Here is a 20959-nt window from a genome sequence, read left to right on the forward strand (position 1 = left end):
AATACAAAATTTATCAAATTAGTCGGGATATCTATAGGTACGCGAGCTTTTTCCCATCGATGAACGAATAAATTAACTTCCAAACGGGATGACGTCGGTCTCATGATATTTAAAAAAAAATATTACGCTCAAACGGAACGGAAATATTCGCCAGGTTAATCTCGCGTTTGCGATATTTTCCAGAATCGGGAACATTCTCGGGATATTCTGAAATTTTCATCGATCATCCCGGGGCGGGAACGGAGAAAACGACACGAAATGAATTACAATACTCGGCAGAGTGTTAAAACTCATCAACCTTACTATCCATTATCCCCTTCATTAACAGAACTTTCTTTTATCTTCGCGGTGCGAGCCTACAGCGTCGCTAATCTTCGCGCAACAAATAGGTACGCCGCCGCCAGAATATTCGCTGGCTGAATTAAATGAAATTAAACGAAGCTACTTTAACCGCTGTTCCGCGAACCATAGAATCGAACATTTCTCGCACCGTCGTTGTATCTTCGCCTGCGATCGCGAAAGCAAAGAGGACGTTACGTTTTTAGGGATTTTTTGAAATGTCGATATATCAACGATTTCGACGAGAATAAATGGCGATGTTAAAAATGAACGAAACGACTTTCCTGTTACGTGGAAAGTTGGAGTTGCGTGAAGTATTTCAACGGTTTTTTCCCTAATATAGTGGCAGGTATCACGATAAACCGAGGGATGGGATATGAAGTTGCGTCCGCGGAAATTAACACGCAAGTCAAACATGAAAGTGTATGCACGCTGTTTACATTCAATTATAAAGTATCAAAGTAGCACAGCGGAGCAAGTTATTCAAGAAAAGCAACTTTATAAGAGCAACTGCTCTACATGCGACTGAATTTATCAGTCGAAGCACACACGTCGTTACGTCGGTTAAATTATCTCGTTAAAAATTAACATTATATTTTACCATTATACGAAGAACGATCATTTGCCTGTCCTAAAAATGAAACGGCGGTTTATATCATAGCTGAGTTAATTGCATTAAATAGAACAATAACGTTAAAGGTAAAACTCATCGGGTATAGTAATTTACATAAAGAACCTTAATCACGCGATACGCGGAAAGGAAACGTTTTACAAAATCGTTGAAATTATAGAAAATAATGGTACGCTCCTCGGCAAATGGACGTGGCAAACTAATTTCTTTAATTAACTGAAACTAGTTTTTAAAAGCAGCATAAATTCTCGCTATTATATTTTATATTCAGCGTCGAATCTCCGTATTTATGTAAATTTAATTCTGTCACGAATTGTCCACGTTAAAGCTTATTTTCGTTATTACCTTCGTGCAGGAAGGATTACCGCGCGAAAAACGATAGTAAAGTAACAGAGGCAGAGTTTTCGTGGCAAATCAGGAAGATTTTACATAGAAAAATCAGAAGTATCGCGAACAGAAAGGTATCGCGAAGGGAATAGGCGAAATAGATCGAAGTTTTATAGCGAAAGCTGTCGAATTTGTTCGACGAAAGTGATAAAGAGACGAAAATGGAACTCATTGACGGCTTTATTGCGACCGACTGTACATTATTCGAACAATCAAATGTAATCAGGACTCGGCGACCTCGGTGGGCGAGAAACTTTCCCCAACTTCGGACCAAGTTATAATCGAAGTCAACTTAATAGAGTTTGGGGAAGGAAACTGATAATTAGGACATCGGTTCTCGATACTCTGCCACCCCTTAATCGAATGGCACTCAGTTAAGTAAATATTCGAACGATGCGTCAATTTTGCGGGTCATATTGCTCTTCTGCCTCAATTTCGACCGTTATTTTTCAAACCCCCCGAATAACAAAAAAAAAAGAAAAGAAAAAAGAGGAGAACAATGTAACAAATTAAATTTTCTTTACGAAGTAAATACACGGAGGTTGGCCAATTTTTATACTAATTTCTATTGCGTTAATTCAATTCAAGATACGATACAATGACGACGATTCTGTACAAGCGGAAGCAGCGAACGAAAGTGGCAATGAAAAGGTGACTTCTAATGCCAAAGCATTCGTTAACATTCGAAAAGCAGCTTCGATGTTTCGAAGTACAAAACGAACGTAAAGCTATGCAGTTACTTGTGTCGATAAACTTATGTCACTTGGCAGCTAGAAAGATACAAAGTCCGTAGATATTCGAAGAATCTGTCGACTAATTTTAATCCGTTAATACTCGAACGATTAAGATTTCATATCGTAAGATCGATCAGTTCCATCATCCTTGTCTTCCTATTAGTTCGAGAATAAGCGACGCTCTGGTGTATTCAAATTTGTCAGCTTGTAGGCAGAATGTGTTTTCTGTAAAATGGGAGGAAAAGTTTAGCGACGGAAATGAGTGGTTTAAAAAGTGGTTGTGTCTGTAATTTAGCGCGTAAACCGGTCGCTGCGGTAGACGCGGAAGGTGTTAATGGGAAGCGATCCGACGGCTGCGTCATAGCCGAGGATATATATGCGGGAGTATATTGAAATTGTCACGTGACAGAGTATACACAACAGGCGGCAGAATACGCCACAGGGAGACACGTGAAACGCGGCAGAGCGTGAGTGTGCGCCAGGAATGGCACAATGGCAACGGCACTCGACTGACAATGAGCACGAGTGGAGATGTGCTCTCCCATTGGACCGTCTTGACGTACTACACACCACCGACACTACGAACATTGGGTTAATGCGCCATTGTCCTCCGTGCGTACCTGCCGAGGATTACACGCGCTCGCGAGCGAACGAGCGAGCCTTACCGCTCCCGTAAGGTGATTACATAATGCATATACATGCGGATACCTGCGTTCCACCGGATTCTGCCCTACCCTTTCAGCCGACACACGTGACCCTGGCCTCCAATCGCTGTCGCTTTTGTCTACCGTTCGTGGATTTAGTCAACGAAACTGCCGAGAATTCTCTATTGTTGAATTAACCGACGCATTTACAGGAGAAACGGTTCTTGTGGAATTTGTTGATTTGGTTTTTTTTTTTTTTAAAGCGAGAGTTTCAATATCCTAGCCAGGATGGAAATTAACGATGAAACGATGCGCGGGCGAGTGAAACGAATTAAGCGATCGTTTTATATACGATACGAAGATACGAATGGATCGATGAAACGAATTAATCGTGCAACTCGTAACAGAAGCGATTCTCGTCAAATTGTTCAATTTTAATATCGAGCTTTCTAATATTCTAGTGGTATTAAATTAACGATAGAGTGAGTTATCTCTTGATTCAGTATCGAAGAGAAATTCAACGGATCTACAAATAGAATTCTTGCGATGCTTTTACAAATTAATCATTTATTGTATGTATCATAGTTGTATGATATCATTGTAAATTCGTTCAAGGTAATCGTGCGATTTATTTATTCGTGTATTATGCAAATGTTTTTTTATTAAAAGCTGAAATGTAGTGGACAGATGTTAAAGATGCCATTGATCAAAGAACGTGAATAAGAATATTTCTTACTACTATACCTTCGATTAGTGCAGGGAGCGAAGACGTGAAAGATATTTAAACATAGTAGCGTGACACAATCACGACCGAATCAATACTCGATCTCCTCGTAGTCGAGTAACATTCTTCCTATTCTGTTCAATTTTAACGTTTCTTGTTTAACTTCATAATTACGATATCAATAAACAAAAAAATTAAATTCATATTAATCCTGTATGCCTAACAAAGAATAGCTAGAATTTATCTAGTTCTTCTTACTCTGTTCAACATTTGGCTTCATAATTACACTAACGACAAACTTGATTAGATTCCTATTAATCCTGTATGCCTCAACGCCTATCAGAGAACACGTATTAGGACAAAATAACTAGAATTTATGTGGCTCTTCTTACTCTGTTCAACACCTAACTTCACAGTTACGGTAAAACCAAATTACATTAGACTCCTATCAATCCCGTATGCCTGAACGTGTATTAGAGAATACGTATTAGGACAAAATAGCTAGAATTTATCTGGCTCTTCTTACTCTGTTCAACACCTAATTTCACAGTTACGGTAAAACCAAACTAGATTAGACTGCTATTAATCCCGTATGCCTGAACGTGTATTAGAGAACACGATCGTGATACGGATAGGAAAACCGTTCCGTATTATTTTCAATTAACGGCGTATCCAGCGGCACATTCGTCTCCGTTATCGATCAGCTGTTTCCTCTTCACTGTGCTTTTCTCCGGGACGTCCGGCTGTACGGCCGTCGACGTGCCACGTTTCCGCATTGCGGTCGGGAATAAAGTCGAGCGTCGTCGCGGTTTAAGGAGAAGCTTTCGTGGCTACCTGTCAGAAGGGCAGCTTAATGAAAGAGCAGAGGGGCGTCTCTCCTTAATGGCCTCGACTTATCCTCGAGACAATCTTCTTCGCCATCCGACTGCCCCGACCTTACAGTAGGAGAAGGCACGCGATTCTTTCGCGCTCGACGCGCCCACGTAATGCCATTACACGCCGCGCGATCCTCGATGATCTACAGTCTCATTTCTGGTCCGTTTGCATCGACGGAAAATTGCTGCTCGCGGAATGATCGAGTCGAGCTTTTAGTCTCCACTTGCGAAATCTAAACTATTTTTCTCTCCTATCCCGAACCACTGACCTCGTTTCTTCGATTAACTTAATCCTCAAAGTGATATTAGGTGATATTACCTTCTGGAAGGTAAGGAGACGTCGGATAACGCTGTCGTATTAAGACTCACATGGGTTGGCTCCTTTTACGATTGTTATTACGGTTCGTGAGGGCTTTGCACGTGGCGTACACACGATTACTTATTTTTTGCCGATATCGTGTAAAGAAACTCCTTACATATAATACGTTGCATGAATTGAAAGTTGATGGACAAAATATGGAAACATTTAAGACCACAAAAATACAAGTGTATGCTCACTTTTTCGCTCTCATCGTATAGAAGACGGTTGGTATTTACGTATTACGGGTCGGTAGTCCTACCATTAATTACTCTTGTGTTTAGTTTATCAATTTATTAACATGACGAATTAAATAACGGGCGTATTACGCGGAAACGCAAAGACGTTGAACCGCCCGTCAATTTTTTCTCCAGGCAGGAAGTTGTTTTTACTCCGTCAGACAGTTCGAGTTCCGAGTTTACCCAGCGTAAGCCGAGAACAAGACTCCCTCTCTTGATTCAGGCTTGAGTAAAGACGCGTGGAACTACGGGGCCAGGTGGTTAACTAACTGCGAGCCGGAGCCATTAGCATTTATAGTGCAAAGTTGTTCGGGCGTTAAATCCACTTTACGTTTTATACGTTTTTCTCTTGGCACGCGCGATCCCAATCTGTAATTACCCTCATGGAACACTTTCGAATGACTACCGACATGGACGCGTTATAATTTGAACGTTAAATCACGTTGATTAATTTCGCGGCTAATTTCGCTACGGTCGCTGTGACCGCCAATTAACAGGATTTAAGTATTTACAGCGGCTACAAAAGGTATCGGCACGTATCGGTATTTCCCAATGGAACGTTTTTCTATCTGGCTTTGCATTTTGTTTCGATGGTATCGAGTGTTTGTACTCGTATTTTCCGGCCATACATTACAATTATTATTAAGCGATACGAAATTCGATATACTTGGATTTAAGTGATTAATAAAATATGTAAATACTATATAGTAAATGCAACGACAGTGTAAATTCTTTTTGCAGGTTTGCGGTATTGTTGTTAATTCATCGATGGAAGAAGTTAAATCGAGATGGAGTATGGTTTACAAAGCTTGTATCAATTAGTCGCTACGTTTATGTATTAACGCGTTTATAAATTCGATTTTCGTAATCGAATATGATTGATCTTGTTACTAAGCATTGTAGCAAGTTCTATATTATTTAAATTATTTAAATCTACCGGTGCCTTAATATACCGTAATCATAGTAACTTTGTACGAATGAATGATTTCTATCGATTGGTTTCTCTTGCTTCCGGAATACGCTTGATCTGTTTAAGTAGAAAAGGTGCGACCTGTTCGGACGAGGGATCCTAATAACTATACTACTTACGCGTAACTACAGAAAAAAGATTTTCCAAATACATTCTCAGGTATTAGAAAACTGTACAAGTTGACGATATCGTTAATAAATAATTTTTGAAATGTCATTTCCTCGCTTCAAATAATCTCTCCTTAGTAATATATCGATTTTACACATCTCGAAAAATTATCACAAGTATCAGTATTTTGTCGAATTGCGTACGATCCATTTTGTTCCGTTGAGATAAACACCGCGACATTTCACACACTTGGTTTCACGTTTGTACGAAGGTGCGCTGTTGAAACCAATATTTCATTACTTTCAACAGTGTCTCTGCGTGCTTCAACTCGACGTGGTTGTTAAACCATTTCGTCGCGCGTCTCTTGTAACGAACTATAGCAGAATTCACACTTGTAACTTTTGATATCGAACGTGCAATCGAACGATTAAATCAACGAACATTTCTACAATGTCTGCGCGCCCCTACCGCCAAATTACGCGGAATCGCGAGCAACTAGAGAGCTGAAAAATGCTACTGGAGTTTGCTGATTCAAGTTTGTTTATTATCCAGAGCGTAATTCGACGAGGACGATCAAATAAGGGTGAAACATGGGCGGACATAATTACGGTGAAAAATTGGCGGGTCGGATACGCGTCCGGAACGCGTCGTGTGTTGCCCGCGAGGGATTTTCACGAGTTCGTCAGCTGTCACATGGTCACGCCTGCTCCTCTTTATAATTCCATTAAAAGGAAACTTGGAAATTTCCCAGCGGACTCGTCACTCTCGGTAACTTTCTGTTTCGCGGCCTTTCGTACAGGGGGAAAACGCCGCGTCCAAAGGGAGAAGCATGACCTCGAAAGCTACGCTCCGCGTTCTGATGCACCCTACGCCGAAATAGAAGCCCGGACACAAAAGTGCTCGAACAAAAGATCCGCTTACAAATACCCGAAATAATCTTATCCGCCTCTTTTGTTCCCTTGTTTCGTCCGGTTCGTTTTATTCATTAACTTCGATGCTTTTTATCGTCTCGCTATTATACATAATAAGAGAATAATTAATTTTCTTACTCGAAACACGTTCAACGCGAGAAGGTATCCGTGACGAACGTTGAAAACGATTTTGTTATACCTGGTTTTACTTGGAAGATGTTTGAAACTTACGTTGAACTGTTGAAAAATGTTTCGAGAAAGTAACGTCGATAAAAATGGTTCGATTTTCCTGATTCTCGATACGAAAACTCATTTGTAGTGTTTTATTGAAATTATTTTTATTTCCAGAGGCTAAGTTCCAGACGCATCTTTATAAACCAATATACATAGATCTAGTTTCATTTCGCATTAAATGTTGTAAATATCTTTTCAGTTAAATTATATCGTTTTTTAGTATATATCGTTGAATAAAGTTCGAAGGGTTTTCCAGCCTTTTCGTGTCTTATGCAGATTCAAAATGTTTAGTTAAAGCTTGAAGCGCTTAAAAATTTCGTAATACATCGATATGTCGGCTCAGTATTCAAAGCACGTACGATACTAGGTAAGATAAAGATTTATAGAAAGGAAACGTAACAGTCGGTCTGATGTAAGTAGCTTTTAATAGCACGTTCGCGTATTTATATGTAAATAATTGTTGGCTCGTCCATACCGACTTTCATCTCTAATGAAGTTACATTTTTATTAGTCGCGAACTCCTTAATTATTTTGCGTTCGGTCGTTATAGTTAACGTTGCCATCTTGGCGACATTAAAACTCTATGCAAATCGACTTCGCTGTTAAATATATTTATAAACAGGAATTATTACTCGAATATTCGTACGCAATTTCTACGTTTAATAATGTATGGGAATAATATACGAACGTTAATTACACGGCAGTGGATGCTGTACAATTGTAACAAATCGGCAAGAAGTCTAACTGAACTTTGCAATTTCATGTAAATTTAATCGTTCGGCGCTTCAAGCTTTTAATTAAAACGCCACTTTTTACGTGATATTTAAACTAAATTATATACAATAGAAACGTATTAATCAAAAAGAAAGAATAAATAGAGAGAGAGAGAGAGAGAGAGAGAGAGAGAGAGAGATAGGAAGCCAGCACAAACAAATCAGAATTAACACGAATGTAACCGTTTCATTACTAAAACCATGTACTTACTCGGAACCATGCAATTCCGCATCATCAACACGAAACGCCCAGAGGCAACACTTCCTCCTACAAGCAAAGCATACTCAACCCCCTAGTGTTTCGCTGCCCTTTGCGGCATGTAATGTTCAACGATAAATCGAAAAACAAAAGACGCGACAAACGACACTCGTTTCAACGCGGCGACGCTTAAAGTTACCGTACACACATACACACGATAATTCCTGTGCGCAAATATTTCTACCTGTTATTACAGTTCGCCACGCGAGACGTTACTTTGAAAAACGAATGTATCACACGTACCGCTCGTGCGCCCTTCGACGTGCGTTACGTAAAATAGCGCATTTCGTTTGTATTAAGAAAGAAAGAAGCTTGTCTTGAAAAAGAATAAGCTTTCCTTTGACGCGGATTCGATGTACGTTTCTTTCATCCGCCGGTAGATGCTCGCCTTTAAACCATCGAAAAGCTTCTCAGTCGGCTTTTCTTATCGTTAATAAATAGTAGCAGTAATAATAGAAACGTTCGATTTTAGCGAAACATCCTGTGGTTTCTTTCGAGGTTGAGGTTGACTGAATGAAGAACGAGTGGATGAATTTGTAATAGAAAGATATATTGAAATAATTAAAGGTATAAGTTTATGCTGATTCAGATCCTTACTCTCTTAGTGTTACTATACAAAGGAACGATAGGGAGCACGTTCATATATTTACAGCAAAAGGACCAAACAAGTTAAGCTTATAGCTTTGGCTAGAGGCTACAGGGAACACAAATAGAAATCTGTTTATTATTTTCTTTGTTCCTAGACCTTGCAACCCAAAACATAACGTATATTCAAGGGTACAATAATATGCACCTTTCCTTATTTAGAATATTTCTGCGTAATAGCAGTCACCGGGTCACGGATATACGTAAATAAAGATGTACAGTCTTTTTTGAAGTAGTTACTTCGACAGTTTTAAATACCTGTTTTTACTCATGCTCGTGGGATTTTCAGTCAAGTATAGTGAGATATGCTAAACCGAATTAATTAAGTGGCACTAAGGATATTATCTGTTGCAGCATCAATTCAGTTAAATGTACCATGTATTCAGCGATGATTAACAACACCTTTTCCCTGTTTACCACATGTTCGTTCGTTGTAACATTTTAACTTTATTCCTAGCGACTGTTCGTTATAACTTCCGTTTATTGTACCATTATTCGTTGCAACATACCTTACCGTATTTCTTTTTTCTTTTTCAGGGGAATCTATTATTTTCTGATTGCATAAGGTGCACTTAAGGTTCCTCGTATACGGTGTCTCTTACCTTCTGAATTTTTCTACCATGAGAAATATATTCAGCGTTCGATTCTTTTTTCTTTTACCATCCAGCCATCTCAGCGTTCCACCGTCGCCATACACCGCCAATATTACAGTCTCGATTATCACAGTAAATGAGTCATAAAGGATAAAAACAGAACGTCGACAAAGTACAAAAACGTATTGTAGTACTACTATGATTAGTTTGTCTATAATAAATGGATTAAACGGGAAACGATGGTTACTTAACATGAACTAATCACAACAACGTATTATAATTAAGACAACTAGATAATTAATTAGCAACTCTCGTCACCACGGATTCAGTTCTCTCTCAACAACGCTAGCAACGCTATCTCGACAACGCAATTCCCACTCTCTGGCTTCTCAACTCATACTGCTGTTAATTCGTTTATCGTCCCTTAGCAACCCCTTGTCTTTTGTCTTAGCCTCGTATCTTTTGTCTTAGCCCCACCACGCACGTGCTCAGCAACCGCTTGTTTGTAATTCACACGATACCCCCCAGGCCCCTCGTCCACGATACTACAGTATAGGCAGAAACTAGTGGAAATACAAAATCAAATATACATATATAACAAAAGTGCAACAGAACTGCTATCTCCATAGAATTATAGTAAGCATGTACGCAGTCAGTAGGGAATTGCCACTTGCGCACTTGTACTTTGGATTTCTCAGTGTTTGCGCCAAGCTTCGGCGCGCTTTTCGTTTTCAACCACCCACAATTGAACGAGCGGGGGAATGGAAAACATCAACAAGGAAAGGAGAACGAGAAAAGGGTGGATGATCAAACGACAGCGTCGTCACCTCGGTTAGAGCAAAAGCCCGACCTGTTCGACGTCCCAACCTCGAATGGACACCGGTGAGTCGGCAGAGGGTCGAAGAAGATCTGCAGAAAGTAATATTAATAGCTCGATATAAAGGGGATAATCCACGCGGCTCTTCTCCGGCTCGCGCTATTTGTAACGATCAATACGGCAGGGCTGTCCGATCGCTCGTTTTTCAAGCAATGGCACCGGGCATTTTTCGCTCGCCTAATAATCCGGGGGTGGCCCGTGAAAAACTGGCCGGATACCCTCCTTGATTCATTTAAAAGGATATTCATATTGCGCGGATCGAACGACCCACCATTTTTCATCCAACCAGCCTCATCTTTTTTTTTCTCGTTGGCATCACTGGAAGGGTATAGTTCAGGAAATGCGTCAACACGTGCGTGTACAGCCCCTTTTTCAATTTTCTTTCCTCTTCTTTGCATCGCCATATACTCTTTGACGCGACCAAGAGGGTAAGAGAGGATAAATTTTTTTCTACGAAGAATAATTCTAGTATGGGGTAGAATCCTTGGGGAGTCTCTGGGGTAAAATATATAGTAGCTCGTTATGGTGTTCGAACCGCAGAAAGATTTTATTATGCGTGTTGTACGAAACTGTTTAAAATTTTATTACATCGCGATAATATGCATAGTACACTGTATTTACATCGTAATCACGCGAAACGTACGGATTATGCAGGTTGTCCGAGTTTAATCGATCCAGGAAAATATCTCCTGCGCTGTACGTTATTCGAAGAAGTGTTTCGGATAGAACTTACTTTGTTTCGAGGTGGGACATCTTGCGATGCTCGCAAATCTTATGTCTAAGGTGGCCGTTCCTTTGAAATTTCATGGTTTTTTTTTTGAATGGAACTACACGTCTTTTTATAAATCATCCGATGCATTTTTTAATTCGCAAAAAGGCGATAAGGTACTTGGATCGAGAAATTATCAGTACAGAAGATATTTTAACTTTAATCTTTATGCGTTTATGTTTACGTTCTCCTTGTCTTTTACATACTCAGCTTGATGAAATTAACATTGAAGTACCTTTTAAACTAAGTATTTTCAGATACAACTATAATACCTTTTCGTGGAGAATCAACAACTGCATCGAGTGGTGTACAAAAAAATATAAAAAAGAGTTCCGCTCAGAAGAAGACAAAGTTAGGATCTCGAAATCGCCTACACCTGACCTAAACTGAAACAAATCTGACGGTCACCATAAGACGTTCCCCTTGAAACAGGACAAGTTTTATTTGAAACCCTTGTTCGAATAATCTATAGTTTAGGAGATACTTGCATGGATCGATTAAAATAACGCACCCTGTATATAATCATATGTTATATCACAGCAATATTCTCTATAAATAAATATATAATATTGTAAAAAGAAAAATCTGAATTTTGAAGTAATTTGAGGAAAAGGGACAAATGCTTTTAGATAAATAACTTGCTAAATAAAAATGCAAAGTATCGCCCAGTAAAATAACTCGTCAGATATAGAATTCTTAGTCGTCATCTTATTGCAGTTATTGTAATATTATTGTTTTACATCTCAAAGTGGAGTGGCGCAATTACGATGAACGAGGCAAGTTTGAAGATCGGCGAAGAATCATCGGTTAAATAAACGAATAGCCAATCAGGCTTTAATTTTTTCTTTTTCGCGATGACGCCGATTCACGTCGATTTCAGACAGCCACGAAACGCGGAGATGTCAAACCAGAGAAAAGATAGCATCTAAAGTGCGCGATATATGAACTTTGCGTGCTGGTACAATATGCCTTTCTACTTTTATATCGAAGGATGTTGCATCTCGTTTATCTGATCGACGGAAGGTTAAGTATAATTACACGCAACTAATTGCTTATCTCTCACGATCGATCGTCGAACTCTTCTCAATGCTGGAATTTATTTCTAGTTATTATAAATAGAGATTATGCAACGTATCTTAATACGCGAAAACTCGAAAGTTTATTCTTTCGATCCAAGGTGATAAGATCGTCTATGTTTGCTCCTTATGTAGGATAATAAAAGAATATTCTAATAGAGTCTCTAATTTCTGTTCGGTACCGTTTCGACGTTTTTTAAATAAATATTTAAATTCCTCATATTACGAAATCTTTATAAATATTTCTGCCATTACATCGTGGAAGAACTGTGTTTAATTAAGTATGTCTCTTGGGAGCCAGACTGACCTAGTCCACTTTTCACGCAGTTATCAGTTTCACGCTATCCAGGCACATAATTAACATCGAACAGTTGAAAAAAGAAATCTTATTTTCATAAATTTGCTTATCGCAAGGCACGAATAACCACAAATTCCAAGATAAATTAAAAAACGAAATAATATTTGTAATCGTCGTTTTTCTACGCGTTTAAACCGGAGTTGATGAACATGGCCTCCGAGCGATTCAAATCGTGAAGTTATAAAACTATTTAATTTTCATTCGACCATAAGTCAGAACACACATCATTTTCAATAACATATCGCTATATCGGCAACCTGTGTGTACTAAAACGACCCACGGATACCGTAGAACGGTATTTTTAATTATCGTTAAATCAACACGGACGAAAACGTGCTACGGACATTTATTCGAAGTTGTCATAGAATTCTCGTGCGAATCATCTTTTCCAGTGCTTTATGTCAACATCGAACGATTCATAGAGAAAAATGTGACGTTACGTTTGCTCGGTATCGGGCCACCTGTCGTATCATCGTTTGTTGCTTGATAATATTTTTTTAATAGTACTGCAACGAGAAAAGAAAGTTGCGAGATCGCGATAACACAACCGGGCGAAAGCAATATAACAGTCGGCAGCGATCGTAAAACGAAGTGGCGCGTAAACGACGCCAAGCGCCGGCATATTGCCACGTGGATAATTCGTTTTGCAACGTCTTAAAGGCTACGCCCGCGCCTCCACGCGTTCTTTTTATGCCACCGCTGCCGTTGGCAGAAAATTCTCTCCGGTTAGACGATTAAATCAAAAGAATCCGTGAGACTCTTAAATTGCCGTTTCTAGAAGACCATTACTTTTTTTTTCTTCTCGGCGAGCTTGTTGCTTCTACCTTTCCCCCTTTCTTTTCCCTCTGAATATCTGTCACGAGATGGAAAATCACATTTTCATGTAAATCGTCTGACTTGTTTTCATCGTGTCTTCGAATAGAAAATTAAATTATAAATGCAGGCCAGCGAAATTTGCACGACAGAATTTCGTTCCGCGTATCTTGCTTAAGCAAGAATTTCTTCGTAGCTATGAGTCGCTTAAATCGTATTGTCGGCGTGCCACTTTTATCACCACTCTTCGCAATTATTCGTAAAAATGAAGCTTGAAAATAAGAAATTAACTATTGCTGACTGAGAGTGCCACGTTCAATCAATGATACTATATTGTTATATCGAACAAGACCAGGCAATTTCGTACTATCAATTCTTTCAATATACAGGGTGGTTGGTAACTGGTGGTACAAGCGGAAAGGGGGTGATTCTACGCGAAAAAAGAGGTCGAAAATATAGAATAAACATTTTTCGTTCGAGGCTTTGTTTTCGAGAAAATCGACTTTGAATTTTCGCTCGGTACGCGTGCACTTTATCGCGTCTCGTTATAACGGATCTCACTGTAGATCGTTGTCTCGATGGAAAAATGTAAAAAAATTTTTATTCTATATTTTCGACTTCTTTTTTCGCGTAGAATCACCCCCTTTCCGTTTGTACCACCAGTTACCAACCACCCTGTATAATATACAGATAATATAATATTGAGGAAGATCTCTCGTAAAATACATGTTCTTAAATATAAAGAAATGACGCAGGATATTTGAGCGTTGACTCACGCTGACCACGTTTGAGCGCACAACATCAATATTAGTTGGTGAAATAATTTTTCCGTAAAAATTGTGTCGGATAGAAATGTTACATCGGCCTGGTATAATAATTCGAAATTTCAATAAATAGGGCGTAAAATGTCGATGAATAAACCGCGGGGTCGTATTCGCCGGTATAACGATCGCAGGTGAAGTATTCCACCTACACGAAAATGCAATTAAACCGTCGTATTTCAAAATTAAACGCGTCTAGTCCCTCTAGATTAATGCGAGTCGCAGCGAGATGAAGTTCATTCTCGCGAGCGCTCAAATACGCCGCGAATATTATGCGAATTCCACGACGCGCGTATTTTACATCGGCGAATCGATGTGCATTAACGATCAAATTACTAGGAGCATTTTTTAAATTTCCTACGTTTCACGAAATCAAGCTTTTCAGTGACATATCCGCGCACGGTATCTGATATTTCGTATTTAGAATGTATTTCCGCGGTGAAATCGTATCCAACGATGATTCGCAGATAAAACAGCTTTTTATTATCGAAGCGATTCGGATTCCCGCTGTATTTTATACATTTTACGCGCTGTCGAAAGTTTTACTCTTGATGCTGATTTTATTGTATGTGAAATAACCGATTGTTATCGATATCGCGTGCGCGCTTCTTTCGCGTCAAAAAAAAAAAAAAAAAAAAAAAAAAAAGACGATTGATCCGAGGTGTAACATGAAAGGTTTTTCCATTTTTAGTATTAAACGAACGAAGGAAGCGGAATGAAATTTTTCGCATCGGGATTTTTGGAAAAAGATACTGAGAGTAAAATATTAATAATTTATCGCGATAAAGTTAATATTGAAAACAATATTTGAACGTGGCGGTAGCTTTACGTATGGCGACCGACTCGTCGAATTAAAAATATGTGAAACCATATCAAAAAAAAAATTTAAAGTAAGTGGAGCTCCGGAAATAGTCTTGAAATCGAGTCGATATTAATAGCCCGAATAAAATGAAAGAACTTTTCATAACCAGGATGTAACTAGTAGAAAATTCTGCTCATAGGTTCTGCAATGAATGTAAAATGTTACGAAAAAGTTAATGAATCGTTTCTTTTCGAGCGTTGGATGAAAGATCGTTTTTCTTCTACTATGACAACGGATACCCAATGGCACGTTAATTACGCAAAAATTTTTGACGCAAGAAGACACTGCCATACTTCATTATCTATTCGCTTAATCTTCCCCCGATTCATTTTCTACGTTGGAAATTTTCTGCGGATTTTCTTGAGAAATTTGTTAAAGAACGGAAACGTGGCTAAAAGACGTAGATTTCAAAGCGATAAACTTCGCAGTGATAAACAGGCAAAATTTATTAAACGCATCTTCTAATGTTTTACAACCTCGTTCCTGAAACCCGCAGATCGTATCGTGTGAATATGATAAAACATCGTAAAGGCTGTCCGAGAACGAGTGAGAAAGCCTTCGAGAACTTATCTAGGAAGCTATTTTAAGTGAAAAATATTACACGAACGTACATTCTATTCCCACTATCTATGTAGTTATAATAGCGTAAAGTTCTACTGTTCCCGTATAGCGAGCTTGCAAGTTTATTTCGATGCGATGTTTGTATTTAAGCTCGGGGGACACATATTCACCATTTATCATAAAACTGAATCGGATATAAATATCTCTGGCCCTTTTATATTCTTTTCATATTCATATTGTATTAAATTTGTAAATTTACTACGATGGCAGCTTGAAATTCGAAACTGTTATATTATAATAGGAAGATCTACGTGACATTTACAGGCTGCGGATCCTTTTAAAAATAACATCCGACGAAATAAAAATTGCTTTCGCATCTTTGAACGTCATTCTCTCCTCGATTACGCTTAATCGTTACTTTTGCCGTGTATTAATATCAATTTCAAAATTATCCACCTATGACGTTATTTATAAATGTTTATAGGACGTAGTAGCAGCAACGAATGGTATTATTTAATGTGACGCGGTAAATTGAAAAAAATACGAGGTAAGAGCAAGAGATTAAAAAACAATAAAGACGAAAACATGGGGATATAAAGGAGACAAGGGAGGAGCACTCTTATAGGTTTATTTTTTCTCATGCCGGAACTCCCATTAACGTCGATCGTCAAACGATGCTGGAGTAATTCGTCCGGCCTTTAATCGCCCTTCGGATGGTTTATTTTATGAACGCACGTCGTTCTAAGTAAAAGTAGACATTGACGCGTGCACGGTTTAGGAAAAGCAATTTTTTTTTAACTTTCCATGATGTTACCTTTTTCCAACGGTTGAATATTATTAAACTTTTGCGTTCGTCTATCACTACGATTTATTATTAATTTTTATTACCAAAAAAAAAAAAAAAAAGAAATGCCTTTTTCGTCTCCTAGCCTAATTAAAAATTTTGATTAACACGAATACCATCTCGTTGCCATTATATCTGGGAAATTTTTATTAAAATCAGTCTGTGACGCGTTTCAGAAATGTTCATTAAACTCGATTCACAAACGATCTAGAAAATTTAAAATAGTACCTTCGTTCCGTAACGCGAAATATGAATTTTCAATCAACTTTATGAATGTTCTCTTAACATAGTTTTTTTAAGAGGAAAAAAAAGAACCGTTGGCTTCTGTGACCTACAAACAACCTAGACCACGAAGACGAGAGCCGACTACTTTTGATCTCTCTACCGGCATTGAATAATAAACGTTTGGCCGCGGAACGGGTCAAGGGGAATGTATTCCCCTCGGAAGGTGTATTTTTATAGAGAACCACTTGAAGAGCGACAAACGGCCGTGCCAGGGACGTACGATATTTATTTATAACCCTTGTCGCATGAATTTCACGATATGCAGACGAAAGCACCCCAGGGAGCGGGACGTGTTTCCATCCAGACTACCGGCCACTGGGTCGATAAATAGGAACCCGCAAAACCATTCACCCAATCCACTGAATCTTCTTTCTCTTCTTTGTTATTACGGTCGTCGAGTGATCGGTCGACTTTAGTCCTCGCATGCGAAATTCTTTATCGAACGTCCGGCATTTTTGCCAAACTACGATCAAAATCCACGAAACTGGATATTTTGACTTTTCTATGCTTGTAGTATCTATGTGTGATGGAAGTGTCCCGTACGTGGAATTTTACTGCGAACAAAGAACGCGGATAAATGTATTTTCTTCGATCGATAGTTTACAGTTGTTTTATATCATTATAATACATTATTGGCGATCTAGTTGAAATTATAGATCGTGTTTTACGATATCGAATTTGTTTTAAAAGTCGTAGTAATTGTTAGGTTCGATCGAAGTTCTTCAAGCTACGTTTCGCAGAGAACGAACTAACATTAAACTGTGACATAGCAGGAGAATCGTTTGCATCGAAATTCTTGTTACGTTCGTATTTATGTAATTTTCGTTCCAAAATTGTCAATTGTTAGTATACTCGGCGAAAGAGGTAAAAAGATAGTATAGGAAATTAATCGAAGATTCTCATTGGTACTTTACCATCTTTAAACACGTTCTATAAATTTGCAACAATTTCTATAATTCCCAAGCTATCCATCTCCACTACACGTTAAATAAAGCGATATTTTACAGCAAGAGTAAATAACCATGAATCCGTAAACGTTCGCTTGTCAGAATTTGAAAAAGAGTATTAAGAAAGATAAAAAATCCCACGATTAATTTATTCCAATTTCACCCTGAACACGAAGTCTTGCGTTCAAATCCATACCGATGTAATATCCGCGTATTTGACGCAGTCCCGCGATTTAAATCGAATTCGAATCGCAGCTGGGATAAAGAGAAAAGAATTTAATATCGAAGCGCACGATGATACTGTATCGTGTTTAACAGCGGTGGCCAGTGTTTCGTGGCAATGCAACGCAGCGAAATAATCTCCCGTTGCTGCTTTAGATCACTTTGCAGGGGCCATCGTGGTGTAGCTAGGTAGCTCGTTTATGTTGCGCATCGCCTCCGGGTGTGCGGTATCCGACCGAAAATCGAGGAACGTTTTAGGATCGTCGGAGAATACAAGCCGATAGATAGGCCTTTATCCGAGGTTGTGCATCGAATTCTCTCGTTCTGTGCCCGCGTCGTTCTCCGCATCGGTGATCAGTATGCCTGCCATTCTTGTGGCTCGCGTTTTATACGCAGGGGGAGAAATATGTTCTCCTCTCCTTCTTGGCATTCACGTGTCGACGCTCCGTTTCTGATTATTCGATTAAGGCCGTTTACACGGCCGTTCGAAGGATTGGGAGTGGTCGATTTTTTATGCGAAGGTAGTCGAATTTTTCTTCGCCCGATATACAGGGTGAGTCAGTAAGAATGGCCACCTGAAATAACTCGTTGCCCACTGACTTTACCAAGCAAAGCTTGAAATAAAGTTCATCGTATTCGGGAAACATCGTGAGCATCGGTAGAATATAGTTTGATCTTTTCACTTCTTATATTCTTTGACATGTTCAGGTGAACTTGTGTTTTTTAAATGGCACCTTATTTTTTTTATGACGTTAGTCGATACAGCTGGATATTCTTTACACAAAGACCTCATTAACCCGTTAATACCGAGAAACCACTAGTTCAGAACATATTTTAACTTCAATTTGGTCTTCTCAACCCAATCAAATCTGACGTACGAAAGACAAGGAATACCGCGAAGCGGTTCTCTTGTGTTTTTGTCTTTTATGCGCTGAACTTGACGAATTTTTCTGCAAAGAATGTCCAAGAGTACGTCCACGTGCTGGGTCGACTGATGTTATAGAAAATATACGACGTCGTTTAAAAAATGTCAAGGTCACCTAATATCTGGAAAGATGCAAGGTATTGAAAGATCAAACTGTGCTCACCCGATCAATCCTCCCTCGAATGCGATAAATTTTATTTCAAACCCTTTTTGATAAATTTAGAAAAAAATTAGGTAACGAGTTACTTCAACTGGTCATTCTTATCGATTCACTGTATGTACAGATAATCGACGATACTGATTATATCAATGAGCAATGCCGGTTTTTGTCGGTTTTCCAATTTCATTACGTAAATACAGAAATGATGTTCAATTTTCACAAAACAAATGACGCTACCACGAATCCATTTGTTACAAGGAGATGATACAAATAATAGTAAATTTCAAGGTAAATTTTAAAAATGATGTTTGTAACATAGCCGCTTTTTTCTGCTATTCAATTTATGGAGTTCATCAACGTGTCTTCTGAATGGGTCATATTTTTCCTCAATCGATAAATATTTCATTAACGAATTTGTAAGAATCGAGACAGTGGAATTTCTCCCTGTGTGTAGTCGACCATATTGGCTATATATTTTTATTTTATATTTCAGGAATAATTGTTTTTTTTATTAACCGAGTTAATAAAAAAATATGAAAGAGCGTCAAATAACACTTTTATAAGAGAATATTTGTATAAAGTACACAGCGGCATGCAAGGGTTTCCAGTTAGATAGATTTCCCGCTCCGCGTTTCATGAATGATATCCAACAGAATTCTACCGAATATTTCGTACAAAGGTATAGCAACTAATAGAAAACGATACGATAAATAAATTTTCTTATACGATTATACAATTTTAATAAAAATTCTTTAAAATATCGCCATCCGATTATAGAGAGAAAAATCTATGCGTACGCTCGATAATATTAACTATCATTTCCACGCAAGAATAAGATAATCGTAAGCCATTGAAGACGCCACATTTTTAACAGATCTTCCATTAAAACGCCCCGTCTCAGTACACGCGTTTTCTCACATATCGAAAGAATTACAAAAATCTACGCCCTTTCACGACCAAGCTTCTCTTTCTCGAATTTCCTCTTCCGTAAAAAACCTCATTTAAAACACGCTAGCCGACGAGTAAGAGGAATCCAGCGAACCTTTCAAGCAAGAAGAAGCTTTGTTTCCCTTGGAAAGCTGGCGCTTTAGGAATCTACGTGGCAAAAATTGCAGAGTAAATTTGCGGAAAACGCGAAGTTCGCGACAGAATGGCGGGATAGAAAGGAGCGGAGCAGTGGCGCGACGCGTCTTTGTTCCTTCTCGCTATTTTTGACCGAGCTTCGAGACGAGCTCGTATCCCCTTCCGGTTCACGGGGCCATAGGAGTCAGCGATCGAGCACGTGCTCTCTTCCCATGAATGAGCGTCATGGTGTGCCACGGCGACGCGTTACATTCTTGATGCCTCGATTCTCTGTGCACGGGACGCCTGAATGGCTGGCGAATGAAACGAAAAAGCTACGCCTTCGCGTTTATACACGGCCGTACACGCGCGAACGCGAAACGACGATGTAGAAATCGCTTCTCGCTGTTGTCGAAAGCGACAGAGGCGATGCTCGGTTCGCGATCACCATTTGGATGTTCTGCTACGTTGATCTTGATATTTGCCTAAATGAATTTGATGACTACACTGGCCGTGCATCGTACAACGAACGTCGACAAGTTTTCCCTGATTTTGTTCTTTTTTATCTTTTTCGTTTTTCTGCGTCCTACCGGTCGCAGAGGCGCTCGGGGACTTTTCAAAACTCCGTTTTTAATTGCGTTCGCATGTAGAGACTGCGCGTTTTATCATGGATGTGGAAGCGTATGCGGTTGTTCAATCGTGTTTGGACGCAAAGTTTGGGCGTTCAATGTGTTCGTTTAAAACTTTTTGTTAACATTTGCCACTGTTTGGAGGATTAAGAACGTTTGATGAGAATCTTTTGTTGGGCGAAGGAAATGTTTCAAATTATTTCAATTTTTTAATGGACAAAATACGATGTAACGATTAAATAGCAGACATGGACATGTTGAAACTTTCGTATATTTTACATCATACGAATCAATCGATTATTGTTATTAACCAATTTAATGCCG

At 38.9% G+C, this 20959-nt stretch overlaps 1 protein-coding gene across 3 annotated transcripts in view; it reads right to left on the reverse strand.

Moving 5' to 3' along the window:
* Window positions 1-20959, reverse strand: part of LOC117231538 (protein rhomboid) — a 496275-nt gene that overhangs the window by 254274 nt on the left and 221042 nt on the right. The window contains exon 1 of one of the 3 annotated variants that reach the window (XM_033490075.1): window positions 10252-10294. The exons of the other annotated variants lie outside the window; for them this stretch is intronic. The gene's annotated coding sequence lies outside the window, so the exon portion shown is untranslated. Of the gene's footprint in view, window positions 1-10251; window positions 10295-20959 lie in introns of those variants that run through there. 3 annotated transcript variants of the gene reach the window in all.

This window comes from Bombus vosnesenskii, unplaced genomic scaffold, assembly GCF_011952255.1.
Source record: "Bombus vosnesenskii isolate JDL3184/JDL3185 unplaced genomic scaffold, Bvos_JDL3184-5_v1.1 scf7180000013272, whole genome shotgun sequence".
Taxonomy (NCBI): Eukaryota; Metazoa; Arthropoda; class Insecta; order Hymenoptera; family Apidae; genus Bombus; species Bombus vosnesenskii.